Genomic DNA, 12,119 nt, shown 5'->3' with positions numbered 1-12,119 from the left:
TTTGGTAAACTACAATACAGTGCAGAATTGAAGCAAATTAAAGGCATAAATTACAACCACTTTAAATCCCTTGCCTTCCACCACTGCTTTCATTCTAACCTTTCATGCATATTCCTTCAAAGCTTTTTCTTAGAATTATTTATGTAATACATGTACCATAGATTATAGAATGTCATGCATCATGCAACATACACAACAATAGGGCTCCTCACTTGGAAGGTATCATTATCCCACACTAAAGAAGTAGAGACAATGGATTTATTTATTGTTCCTTCAATAGTGAGTGCAAACGATAATTTTTGTCCAAAAGATGTGAATGATAGAACACAAGGGTTCACTTTGATTGTAAGTCCAAGTGGGGTGGTCACAATAGCTTTATACGTAGACGATGGTGATCCAACATTGGTGACGGTCCGGTTGAAAACTTGACTGATAGATTCCGAGGGTGACGTGGATAGAGCAAAAGAAGGATAATTTAGATCAAAGACGGTACCGTGAGTGGTTTCAGAACAGGTACTGTTGTCCCCAGTAACCATTTGTAATAACGTGGTATTATATTGATCTTCACTACACAAAAATTTTATGTAGTCAAGTTCATCCACATCATATATTAAACCAGGATATAGAGCTTTAAGAGGATTTATATTGCCTGCACCATACGCAAATTCAGCTTCAGAGTTCTTTTTTAGCACTCATGGGAACAGCTGCAAGTAATACACCAAATGGGAGTTAGCTGGCCATGGTTATGGTTATCAAGATGAGATTATACATTATATAGATATTACCAGTGGTCATAAGAGCCGACTTGATTGCAGCAGGTGACCATGTGGGTTGAAAAGATTTGATGTAGGCAGCTGCTGCTGTAGCATGTGGGCAAGACATTGATGTCCCGGAGATTATATTGTATGGCAACAATCTATTATCACCTTTAACTTCGGAAATTGGAGAAATTGGAGACCATGCAGCTAGAATGTGAACTCCGGGAGCAGCTAAATCCGGCTACAACATCACAAAAAAAGGGTTCAATGAGATAATTAGTAATACAAGAGCACAAATGTAAATAAGTTTAGTACTAGGTTACCTTGAGAATGTTAGGTGTAACTGGATTCGGACCCCTGGATGAGAAGGAGACTATGTAAGGAGCAAATGTATCATTAACCTCCTTACTCTTATGAATAGTCGCAGTTGCACCCCTGTAAATTGTGTGTTCGTTAGGATTAATGTTACATTTTGCGAACTTCTTTCAATTAATGTCTAAAATATTTTAGATTAATACCTTGTTGAATTTATGTATAAGTACACCTTGCTACCATCTTCCAAGTGAATGTAAGATGCGGGCAAGGGAAAAGATTTAGCAACATCTTGGCGTGCTCGGCCTTGCATCACAGTACCCACAACACCAGCTAAGAATTCCCCTTACCCTGTAGTTTGGACATCGCAAAGTACAATTTTACCCTTCACCAAATCTTGGTCTAGTGAATTTTTTTTGCAATACCTGCATTTTAACAATAATTAAGTCCCATTTTAATTATCACGTTGGAATGTGTCTACAATTGGTACTGCTATTCTAAAACACAAGAAATATTTCATCTGCCAGTTTCATAGATTTATGCAAACAAAAGCAAAAGTAATAATTATTGGATACATTTCATTTTGTAGTTACCTGGAATCGGACCTATTGAAACCTCTTCTAGTGTTTGGTACATCTCCACCATAGAATATTGAATACATTTCATTCTTGAGGTCAAAAGTATTAATTGAAATTCCCTACACATGGAGTAAAGAAATTCTCCAAATTAAAATTTAGGTATTAATAAATTGGAGTAAAATGAAGAAGATAGTAGCTCGCATTGCACTGATAATATAGATATTCAAAGCAGCTTATATAACACAAGGCCGGACTTTTTGGTTACCTCATAGATCTTCTTGTTACCTAATTGGACCTTAGTGGAGAACTTTCGGTCTATAGTGCTCGCAGCCACAAAGAGAGACCATGGAGAAAAGTTTTTGACGGATTTTGGAGCTGGACCTTCGTTACCCGCAGCCATTGATGTCAATATTCCCTTTCTCATAGCATGAAAGGCGCCAATGGCAATTGGATCATTAAAATAGTCCTGAGGAGTTTCGCCACCGACGGAAATAGATATTATGTCAACGCCATCAGCAATGACATCATCAAATGCTTTCATATTGTTAGCATCTTCACAGGACCCCTCATCGGCCGTCCAACATATTTTGTAGACGGCAATACGTGCTGATGGAACTCCTCCTCGTGCTGTTCCGAAGCCATAGTGCAGTAGGCTTGCCCCGCTAACTAGGTTCCCAGCTGCTGTTGATGCAGTATGTGTCCCATGGCCTTCTGTATCTCTAGGAGATTTCACATCATTTTCGCCAAAAGTCCACTGCAACGGTAATATTGTGGTCCAATGATTTTACTGCATAAGTGTAGCCACATTTGTTAATTTGTTGTGCTTTTTGACTCTATGTATGTCTTTGCATATGTGCGGTCGTGCAGATAGGCAAAACATAGGGTTGTAAAGATGTATATACTTGTTGCAAGTGAAATTGGTCGAGGCTTGGCAGGTGCCCTTCCATTTGGTAGGTGGTGGACCAAATCCTTCGTAACTAAAGCTATCTGACTCCGGCCAAATTCCACTGTCAAGCACTCCTATAATGATGTCGCTTTCAATAGGCCTTCGAGGAACTTGCTTCGGAAAGCCAAGGAAGGCCCATGACCTTGCTGTTTGAAGCTTTTTTTGTTCGCTAGGGAACACAGACACTACGCCATTCATTCCTACATATTCATTGTCACAACATTTTGTGATGGACATAGAAAACATGAGTTAATTCCAAGAATACCCTATACCCACGGGTGGTTAGGGGGAGGAGAGAATTTGGTTCACCGACCAGTCATTTTTTGAGCTTCTTGCTCGGTTAGCTTCGCTGCAAATCCACTGAAACTCCTCTTGTAGCTATAGAGCAGAGACTCTGATCCAATATTGCTGAATGCAAGCATATAAATTTCACAAATTAGAGGTCTAAGAACATTTCAATCCCCAACACATAACTTTGACAGGATTTATTATCTCCTTTAACGGAAATTCGTTCACACAAAAAGCTTGTTAAATTATCATTTATTCTAAAAGTTGATATGAATGGATGAATTTAATCCACTACAAGAAAAATGATCTTTAGCGACCAATTTTTTAACGACGACCCACAAGTCGTCGCTAATAGTCGCTCATCAGCAACGACATTTTAGGGTCGTCGCTAATGTCATAAAAAGTTTCAACATCAATGACGACAATTTTGTCGTCGCTAATATGTCGTCATTAATGTTGTGGCGGGAATTTTTTCCTTAGATAAAAACTATTAACGACAATATTTAACTTATTAGCGACGACTTAGTGGTCGCTAATAACAAACATTATTAGCAACCACAACAGTGGTCGCTAGTACTTGACTATTAGCGACGACTAGAATAGTGGTCGCTAATAGTCAAGTACTAGCGACTAATATTGTGGTCGCTAATAACGTTTGTTATTAGTGACAACATAGTCATCGCTAACACTTGACTATTAGCGACGACTAGAATAATCGTTGCTAAAATGATCCATAAATAATATACTTGACTCAAATTAACGATAACCGTTGCTAATGTTTGATCATGTATTTAACTTACATTCCCCCCCCCCCCCCAAGTTTAATCTAATATGCAATTTTGCCTCCAAAGTGAAAAAAAAAAAAAAAAAAAAAAAAAAAAAAAAAAAAAAAGTTGCAATGGACTCCAACTAAGTTTTATAATTTTTTGTTTTTTTTTTTTAAACCAAAAAAAATTGTTTTTTTGTTTTTGTTTTTTTTTTTTTAATTTAATAGGAAACTAGTCTTTCCGTTTGTTTTGTATTTTTTTAATTCTTTTAATAATTTTCAGTTTTTTTTTTTGTTTTGTTTTAAAAAAATAAAATCTTTTTGTTTTTAATTTTTAAATTTTTTTTTCGCTTTTATTTAATTTTTTTGATTTGTTTTTAAAAAAATAACTTTTTTAGTTTTTTTTTAAAAAAAAAAATTGTTTTTTTTTTTTTTTTTTTTTTTTTTTTTTTTTTTTTAAATTTTCAGTTATTTTTTTAATTTTAAAAAAAGGACTTAACTTGAAGGTGTTTTTTTAAACGTTTTACATTTGACATGTCACAGTCACTAGAATCGATCGGACATTCAGTCGAACCTTCACTATGTCAAGTCTGATCGATCGAACTCTATCACGATCTATCCGACTAATTAATGCACTATGATCGATTAGATAGTCTATCAATCTTTTATTGTTTTATCATAATCTATCGATCCTATCGATCTATCATGATGGATCGGATGATCTATCGATCATATTGATCTATCATGATCTATCGATCATATTAATTAATATATCATGATCAATCGGATGATCTACCATGATTAATTAGATGATCTATCGATCATATTGATCTATCATGATCGATCGGATAGATTATCCGATCGATCATGATAAATCATCTGATCGATCATTATAAATCAATAGGATCAATAAATCTTCCGATCAATCATGGTAAATCATGATCGATCATGATAGATCATTATTATTTAGTGAGGTGTTAAATTTGACACGTCATTAATAATTTAAAATTTAAAATTATTATTTTTTATACCAATTTAGTAACGTGGAAGAATTTTGCATGTTACTATTTTTGTAATGTGCAAGAATTTGCACGTTACTAATTTTGCACGTTACCAATTCAATAACGTGCGAACAATTTGCGTATTACTAAATTTAGTAACGTGCAAAATTAATCGTGATACAATCAAATGATTAATTGATCACAAACTTATATATTTTTCAGGAAAAAATACACATACCTCCTCAAATTGATCTATTGTCAATGTTCCATTTAAACTACAAAACAATGTTAATATTGGCCCCTCAATGACAAAAATATGCTTCATAAAATTAAAAAAAAAAATAAGAAATTATAATTATAACAAAATTAAAAAAGAAAAAAGAAAAAAAGAAGAAGAAGTTTGAAAAACCAAGGGGTTCATTGTAATTTTTTAAATTTTTGTAAACAATTAATTTTATTTTATTTGTTTTGGAATTTATAAGAATACTTTAGTCCTTTTTTTAAAAAAAAAATATTAATAAATATATATATATATATATATATATATATATATATATATATATATATATATAAAAGAAAAAAAAAAAAAAAAAAGAGGCCAAAGTTAGCCAACCGCCCAACCCATAAGGCCATAAGCAATTAATGCTAATTAATTGAATCTGGCGCTACTCCATTCACAAAAAGTATCGACTAGCTAGGCTTTTTACCCCCAAAAAAAAAAAAAATAAAAAAAAAATCAACTTCCACTAGTTGCACGCGGGACTCTTTCCCGCACAAACCAAAAGGTCCAAAACTAGGTTTTTATAGTTTAAGAAGCAAAATAAAAAAAAAAAACAAAAAACAAAGAAAACAAAGAAAGCAAAGAAAAGGGGCATTATCTCATCATCAAACTGTTTCTCTCTCTCAGGTCTCTCTCACTCTCTATCTCGTTTTGATCTGTACGTTTTACTCCCAAAAAAAATTGTGAACCTTTGAATTGGGATTTGGATCTTTTATTGTTTAGAGGTTAATTTTATGTTTATTTTATTTTAGTGCTAATAGTAAAAAAAAGTGATGCCTTTAAATTGGGATTTGGATCTTTTATTGTTGGACAATTTTAGACGAAAGTATGCTATGTTTTGAAAATAGTGACACCTAAAACCTATAGATTGATAGCAATATGTGACCTAAAACTTTTCCCTTTTCCACAAAATAGTTTATGAGCAATTTGGATTAATTGTAGTTTTATTTCATCCGGAGTTGTTATCGTTTTAGGCTTGCAATCAAGACTGATTTGATTTTTTTTTTTTTTTTTTAACTTTTTTTTTTTGAGACTAGGAAATTATTAAATTGCCTGCACCAACTCAATTATCACACAAAATCCACGTCTTTGTTGTCATGTACGTCTAAGAGTACTGCATATATGTCTGTGTTTTTAATTTTTAATTAAGCTTAATATGTTTTTGTTTTTTTATGATTACATTTTGCTAAGGATTACTAGATTATTTTTTAAATATGTACCCTGGCTCGATCTCCTTTTTACATTTAGCTTCTATTGGTCATTTAATTTATTGGATGTGTCAATCAGGTAGAACAATTAAGCTTAATTTATTGGATGTGTCATTTAATTTATTGGATATGTCAATCAGGTAGAACAATTAAGCTTAATATCTCTCTTAATTATCACAAGAAAACTACTCTGTTTTGATGTACTTCTAATTTAGATTCACATGCATATGTGTAGAATAAGAGTACGTCTATGTGTATTTTAGTTTTAATTAAGCCTAAATGTTTTTGTCTTTTCTTTCTTTCTTGAATTCAAGAAGAGAAATTATGTTACTATTGAACCATTTTTATTTTTTTTTCCAATGGTGAGTAAGATTTGGTGAGGCTTTTAGGAATGCTCGAAGTCATGCCTTTTTTTTAATTTATTTGTTTTAGAATTTTGATAAAAATATGTTAATCAATCGAAAAGTGTTTTAGAAAGCTAGAGTTATATATTTTTGTATTGTTTAATAAATGTGTATTATTTGCAATCATCATTCTTCTTTTTTTTTTTCTTTTCTTTTTTTTGTTCTTTTTTTTTTAATATAAGAATATATATTTACTTTGTGAGTAATCGCTCGATTTCAATTCCTTTAGTTTTTAATCGGGATGCACTTTTCTTTAGAAAGTTTTATAGTTTATCAATAGGCACTTAAGTGGTTCATAAATAATTGTTTTGATTATAGATTCTAGGCAATATAGATTTTTTTTTTAGGTGACTTCCCCTGTTTTGGTTTTTTTATTTTTATTTTTTTTTTATTTTTTATCATGAGCTGTTGTTTTCCATTTTTGGATATCTTTTTAGCCTTTGTATAATAAAAACATTGTATATATTCAAACTATAACATTCCCATTTCTCATGTAAGACAAACCTTCCTTCCTATGTAGAGAGGAGATTCAGAGGATCAAGGCCAATAATTCGGATATTAGCCACAAGGAAGCATTTATTACTGTTGCCAAAAATGTAAGTACACAATATTCATTGCACGATCACAAACACTGCATATTCTTGAGGCTGGAATTTCAACCAAAAAAAAAACCCTTGCTACCCCACAAATTTGAATAGAAGAAAGATGAAAATATGTGAAATAATGGATCCTAATCCATTATTTCCACCTGCCAACTCATATATGATACTACTGTCTGCATGGTTATGTTGTCAATGACCCAAATACCTATGCGATCCGAGGGTTTTTTCTAAGAATTTTACATCCAATGTCATGCTGTTTGAATATTAGATTTTTCTTTAGGATATCTTGATTGTCCCTTGATACACTCTTGTTGGTGGCTTGTTGCCTATCCATTATTCTGATTCGTATATGATCTTATTTGAATTGTTTCTTTAGAATAGTTTGCGAGTTTCAAAATTTTGCTTTCTGGTTTCTTATCAGTATATTGAATCTCTTCAAATTTGAATCTAATGTGCTAGACTGCGCTTACTTAATTATAGTTTTGAAGTTGCCTTGGACTGTTATTGAAGAAGAAAGATATTTGATAACTTCATATTGTCATATTGTTGATTTTGTGCAATTCATCTTTTTATCCTTTGCGTAATAAAAGCACTGTATATATTCATAGCTTTATTTAAAACTAATATTAATTTTACCTTTATTGACCCAGTCCCATTGTAGCTTGTTTTATAAACTGGTACGAAGACTTTAGTTAAATAGACATCGAGATGGATAAGACTTGGATGAAGGAAACTCGTAGATTTGGTGAGAAATATTCCAAAGGTGTTGAACAATTCATTAGAATGGCACGTGGTCACGTGGATGAGCTTAATAGGATCAAGTGTCCATGTCGCAAGTGTGAGAATCGTTATTATAAGCCTATAGACATGGTGGAAGATGATTTATTCATTAACGGAATTGATATGAACTACACCTAGTGGGTATTTCATGGGGAAGAAGACCTGTTTCGTATAAATGAGCATGTCAATCATAATGATGATAATGCAAGTTCGGAGGATATTGATGAGGTTGAATAAATGTTAAATGACATCGGTATGGGGACATTTCCAAGTGCTAATGCAGGTGAATCCTCGACTACACCAGGTCCAACAACCAATGATTACGAATCGAGAACTTTTGACCAAGTGTTGCAAGATGCTCGACGTGAACTTTATCCAAGCTGTAAGAAGTTTTCAAAGCTCTCTTTCACTGTAAATCTACTTCATATAAAGACACTTTGCAATATGAGTAACAAGGCGTTTGATATGGTGATTGACTTGATAAAGAGAGCTCTTCCAAATGGAGAGACATTACCAAGATCATATTATGAAGCAAACCGGTTGAGGCGAGACTTGGGTTTTAGTTATGAGAGGATACATGCATGTAAGAATGATTGCGTACTTTTTTGGAAGAATCACGCTGATAAAGAAGAATGTCCAACATGCAAAACTTCAAGATGGGCAACGGTCAAAGGTAAAGGTAAGAAAATTCCACATAAGGTCTTACGGTATTTCCCAATTAAACCAAGATTGCAACGATTGTTTATGTCGAAAGATATTGCCAAAGATATGAGGTGGCACAAAGATGGGCGTCAAGATGATGGAAATCTAAGACATCCAGCTGATTCAATATTGTGGAAAGAGTTTGATAAAGAACATGTTCAGTTTGCTCAGGATTCCCGCAACTTGCGACTTGGTTTAGCAAGTGATGGTTTCAATCCATTTGGTAATATGAGTACATCTTATAGCATATGGCTAGTAGTACTTGTGCCGTATAATTTACCTCCGTGGAGGTGTATGAAAGATCTGTATATGATAATGTCCTTACTTATCCTTGGGCCTAAGGCACCTGGAAATGATATTGATGTGTATTTGCAACCGTTAGTGGATGATTTGCAAGAATTATGGACTGAAGGCGTTCCTACGTATGATGTGTCGACGCATGAGAATTTTAAAGGTTATATTGTGAATGGGGTTAGGTTTCACATAAAAGACTATGAACGGACTCTACATACCCAAAATAGTGGTATAATTGTTCCAGGTGAGCATCGCATGAAGACTATTGACTTCTATGGTGAGTTGAAGAACATTCTAGTGTTACGTTATGGTCGAAATCGTGTGTATTTATTTGAGTACGATTGGTGGGACATTGAGCATAGAACAAGAATACAAATAGATGAGCATTTTACGAGTGTGAATACATCGCGTACATGGTATGCATCTGACCCATTTGTCCTAGCATGCCAAGCTTCACAAGCATTTTACTTAAAAGATGCCAAATTGGGTAGTAGTTGGCAAGTAGTACAAAAGGTGACCCATAGAAATATATATGATGTTCCAACTGTACTAGAGGGAGAGATTGAAGAAGAAGACGAAGGCTTTGGTGATGAGGACGAAGAAGATGAATGTGTTGGGGATCATGCACTAGTGCAACAAGGAAACGATGAAGACTTAACTCCGTTACATAGAGATGATGTAGAACCAATAGTTATTGATAGAAGCATGTTAATCAACGATGAGGCCAATAATGAGAATGAAACGACCTATGATGATGATGAAGAGTTATCTAACAATGATGATGAAGAAGAGTTATCGAACTGACATTCGATCGAGCGAGTTTCTGCAGAAAGCAGCAGCCCGAAACCAGGTAAGTATTTCTGTTCCAGTACTGTTTCTAGTTTTTTGTTTCTGTTTTACATTATTTTACTGTTTGTTTTATTTCTTTTATTTTATTTTAGTTTTGTTAAAGATTTGTGTATGTTTGGTGCATGCTTGGTAGAAGATCATTGAATCTAGACTTGACATCTTTAGATCCCGAGATTGAAAGAACTCTTAGGCGAAGGCTTAGAAATTCTGTTGAGATGGGAGATAACATGCATGGGGGTGAGAATGAGCGGAATAGGGGAGAAAATGTTGATCATACTAGGTCACTTAGAGATTTGTTTGCACCTGTTGCGACTAACTCTCCTTCGTGTATAGTGTTACCCCCAACCAATGCCACATACTTTGACCTCAAGCCTCATGTCATCCAACTCCTACCTGCATTCCATGGCTTGGACCTCGAAAATCCTTATAGCCATGTGAAGAAATTCAAAGACATTTGTGCCACATTCAAATTTCAAAATTTTTTTGAAGAGTCTGTGCACCTTAGGCTATTTCCTTTCTCACTCCATGATAGAGCTAAGGCATGGTTGGATTCAAACATGTCTGGATCAATCACATCTTGGGAAAACTTTCTAAACAAGTTTTACAATAAATTTTTCCACATGTCCAAAGTCAATGAGTGTAGGAAGGAAATAAGTTCATTTACTCAATAGGAGGATGAGAAATTTTCCGAGAGTTCAGAGAGATTTCAAGATATGTTGATTCAGTGTCCTCCACATGGATATGAGAAGTGGAGACTCATGCAATTTTTCTACCAAGGATTGAAAAATTCCTTATAAAACCAGTTCACCATATTTTTAAGGTTGGTATAAATTCTCTCTCTTTTTTTTTCTTTTTTTTTTTTGTCACACGTTAGTTTTTCAAAGAAACATTAAGAAAAATTGAAAAGAAGCTTCTCATTTTGCAGTTTTTTTTTTTTTTTTTTTGGGTTCCCTTGGAATCATTTCATTGAGAACTGTAATGGCCCGACTATATTAAGTCGTTATATAAATTGAATACTCGAATATTTTATGCGGTGCTACTATAACCTTTTTTTTTTTTTCTTTTTTTTTTTTTTTCTTTTTGAAGGGGGTGCTACTATAGACTTGTGTAGTCTTATAAAAAAACAAAAAACAAAAGCATAAGAAAAAAAAATCAAAGAAAGAGCTCCTACACGAAAAATCACTAAATAATTCCATATTTTTTTTATCCTTTTCTCCTAGCTAGAAAAGGTTCTTACGTAAAGTTGTCAAAAAGATAATAATAATAATAATAATAATAATAAATCAAAGAAAAAAAGTTCTTACAGGAAAAAACACTAACATTTCCACATTTTTAGCCTTTTCTATTTTTTTATGGTTGAGTTTGTACTTAATGTTCCGTTTGTTTCGGCGTAAAATGATTTCGGTATTTTACGATGTTTGGTAAGAGTGAAAATAATAGTCAACGAAAATCATTTTCGGTTTAACCGTAAAACCTTCTTTAAATTCTTCGTCCTTGTATGCACGTTTGATATCAGATTGCTGGAATCCGACAATGGTCAATCGTCAGAATCCAGCGGCACCGAAATCTGGCCACCGGAAAACTGTCAGCGCCGGAATCCGGCGACATCTGGCCACCGCCGCCGGCGTACCAGATTTCGGCCGAATCTGGCTGGAATCTGACCATGGTCAAAAGCCGGCCGGATCTGGCCAAACTGGCCAGAATCCGACTGGATCTAATCAGATCGATCCGGCTGGATTTGGCCAAAATGGCCGGGATCCAGCCAAACGTGCTCGCCGAAATCCGACAATGGCGATTAGACATTGCCGGATTTCGGCGACAGTTGCATTTTCTCCTTTTGTAATTTTTTCGTGCAAACCAAACGCCGGAAAATATTTTTGAAAAAAAATATATTTTTTTAAAATGATTTCGTCAAAAATATTTTACGACGAAAATCATTTTACGTTGAAACAAACGAAGCATAAGTTTTTAAGTTCCTTTTCCCATATAAATCAAATTTTGGATCAAGTAAAGTCAAGGTTGGAAAATTGGTTTTAAAAGCTGATTTCCAAATGCGCTTTAATAATGACACAAACTCCTATTACTAAGACAGCTTCTCTTATCTGATCAATTAAATTCCAATAATCAGGATACCACTTGTTTGGAAATATTCTTAATAGCTAGTAAATGGCTCAACAATCCAAATTCCCCCATTTACTATTTACAGCCCAAATGAAAACCAACTACTTGGTCCATTAACCAAGCCCATCAATTCACCGAGCGGGCCGGACCAAGTGATCCACCTCATGGCAAAGTCAAGCCCACCCGAAAATAATATGCAAAGAACCCCTAAAGAGGTCAAGATTCCAAGA

At 34.0% G+C, this 12,119-nt stretch overlaps 1 pseudogene; it reads right to left on the bottom strand.

Moving 5' to 3' along the window:
- On the bottom strand, positions 1–3,016 carry LOC133863415 (cucumisin-like; annotated as a pseudogene).
- Positions 3,017–12,119: the final 9,103 nt, after the last annotated feature.

Source organism: Alnus glutinosa, chromosome 3, assembly GCF_958979055.1.
Source record: "Alnus glutinosa chromosome 3, dhAlnGlut1.1, whole genome shotgun sequence".
In the NCBI taxonomy this organism is placed as follows: domain Eukaryota; kingdom Viridiplantae; phylum Streptophyta; class Magnoliopsida; order Fagales; family Betulaceae; genus Alnus; species Alnus glutinosa.
The sequence above is the reverse complement of the archived record's forward strand: the minus strand, read 5'-3'. Positions and strand labels throughout refer to the sequence as shown.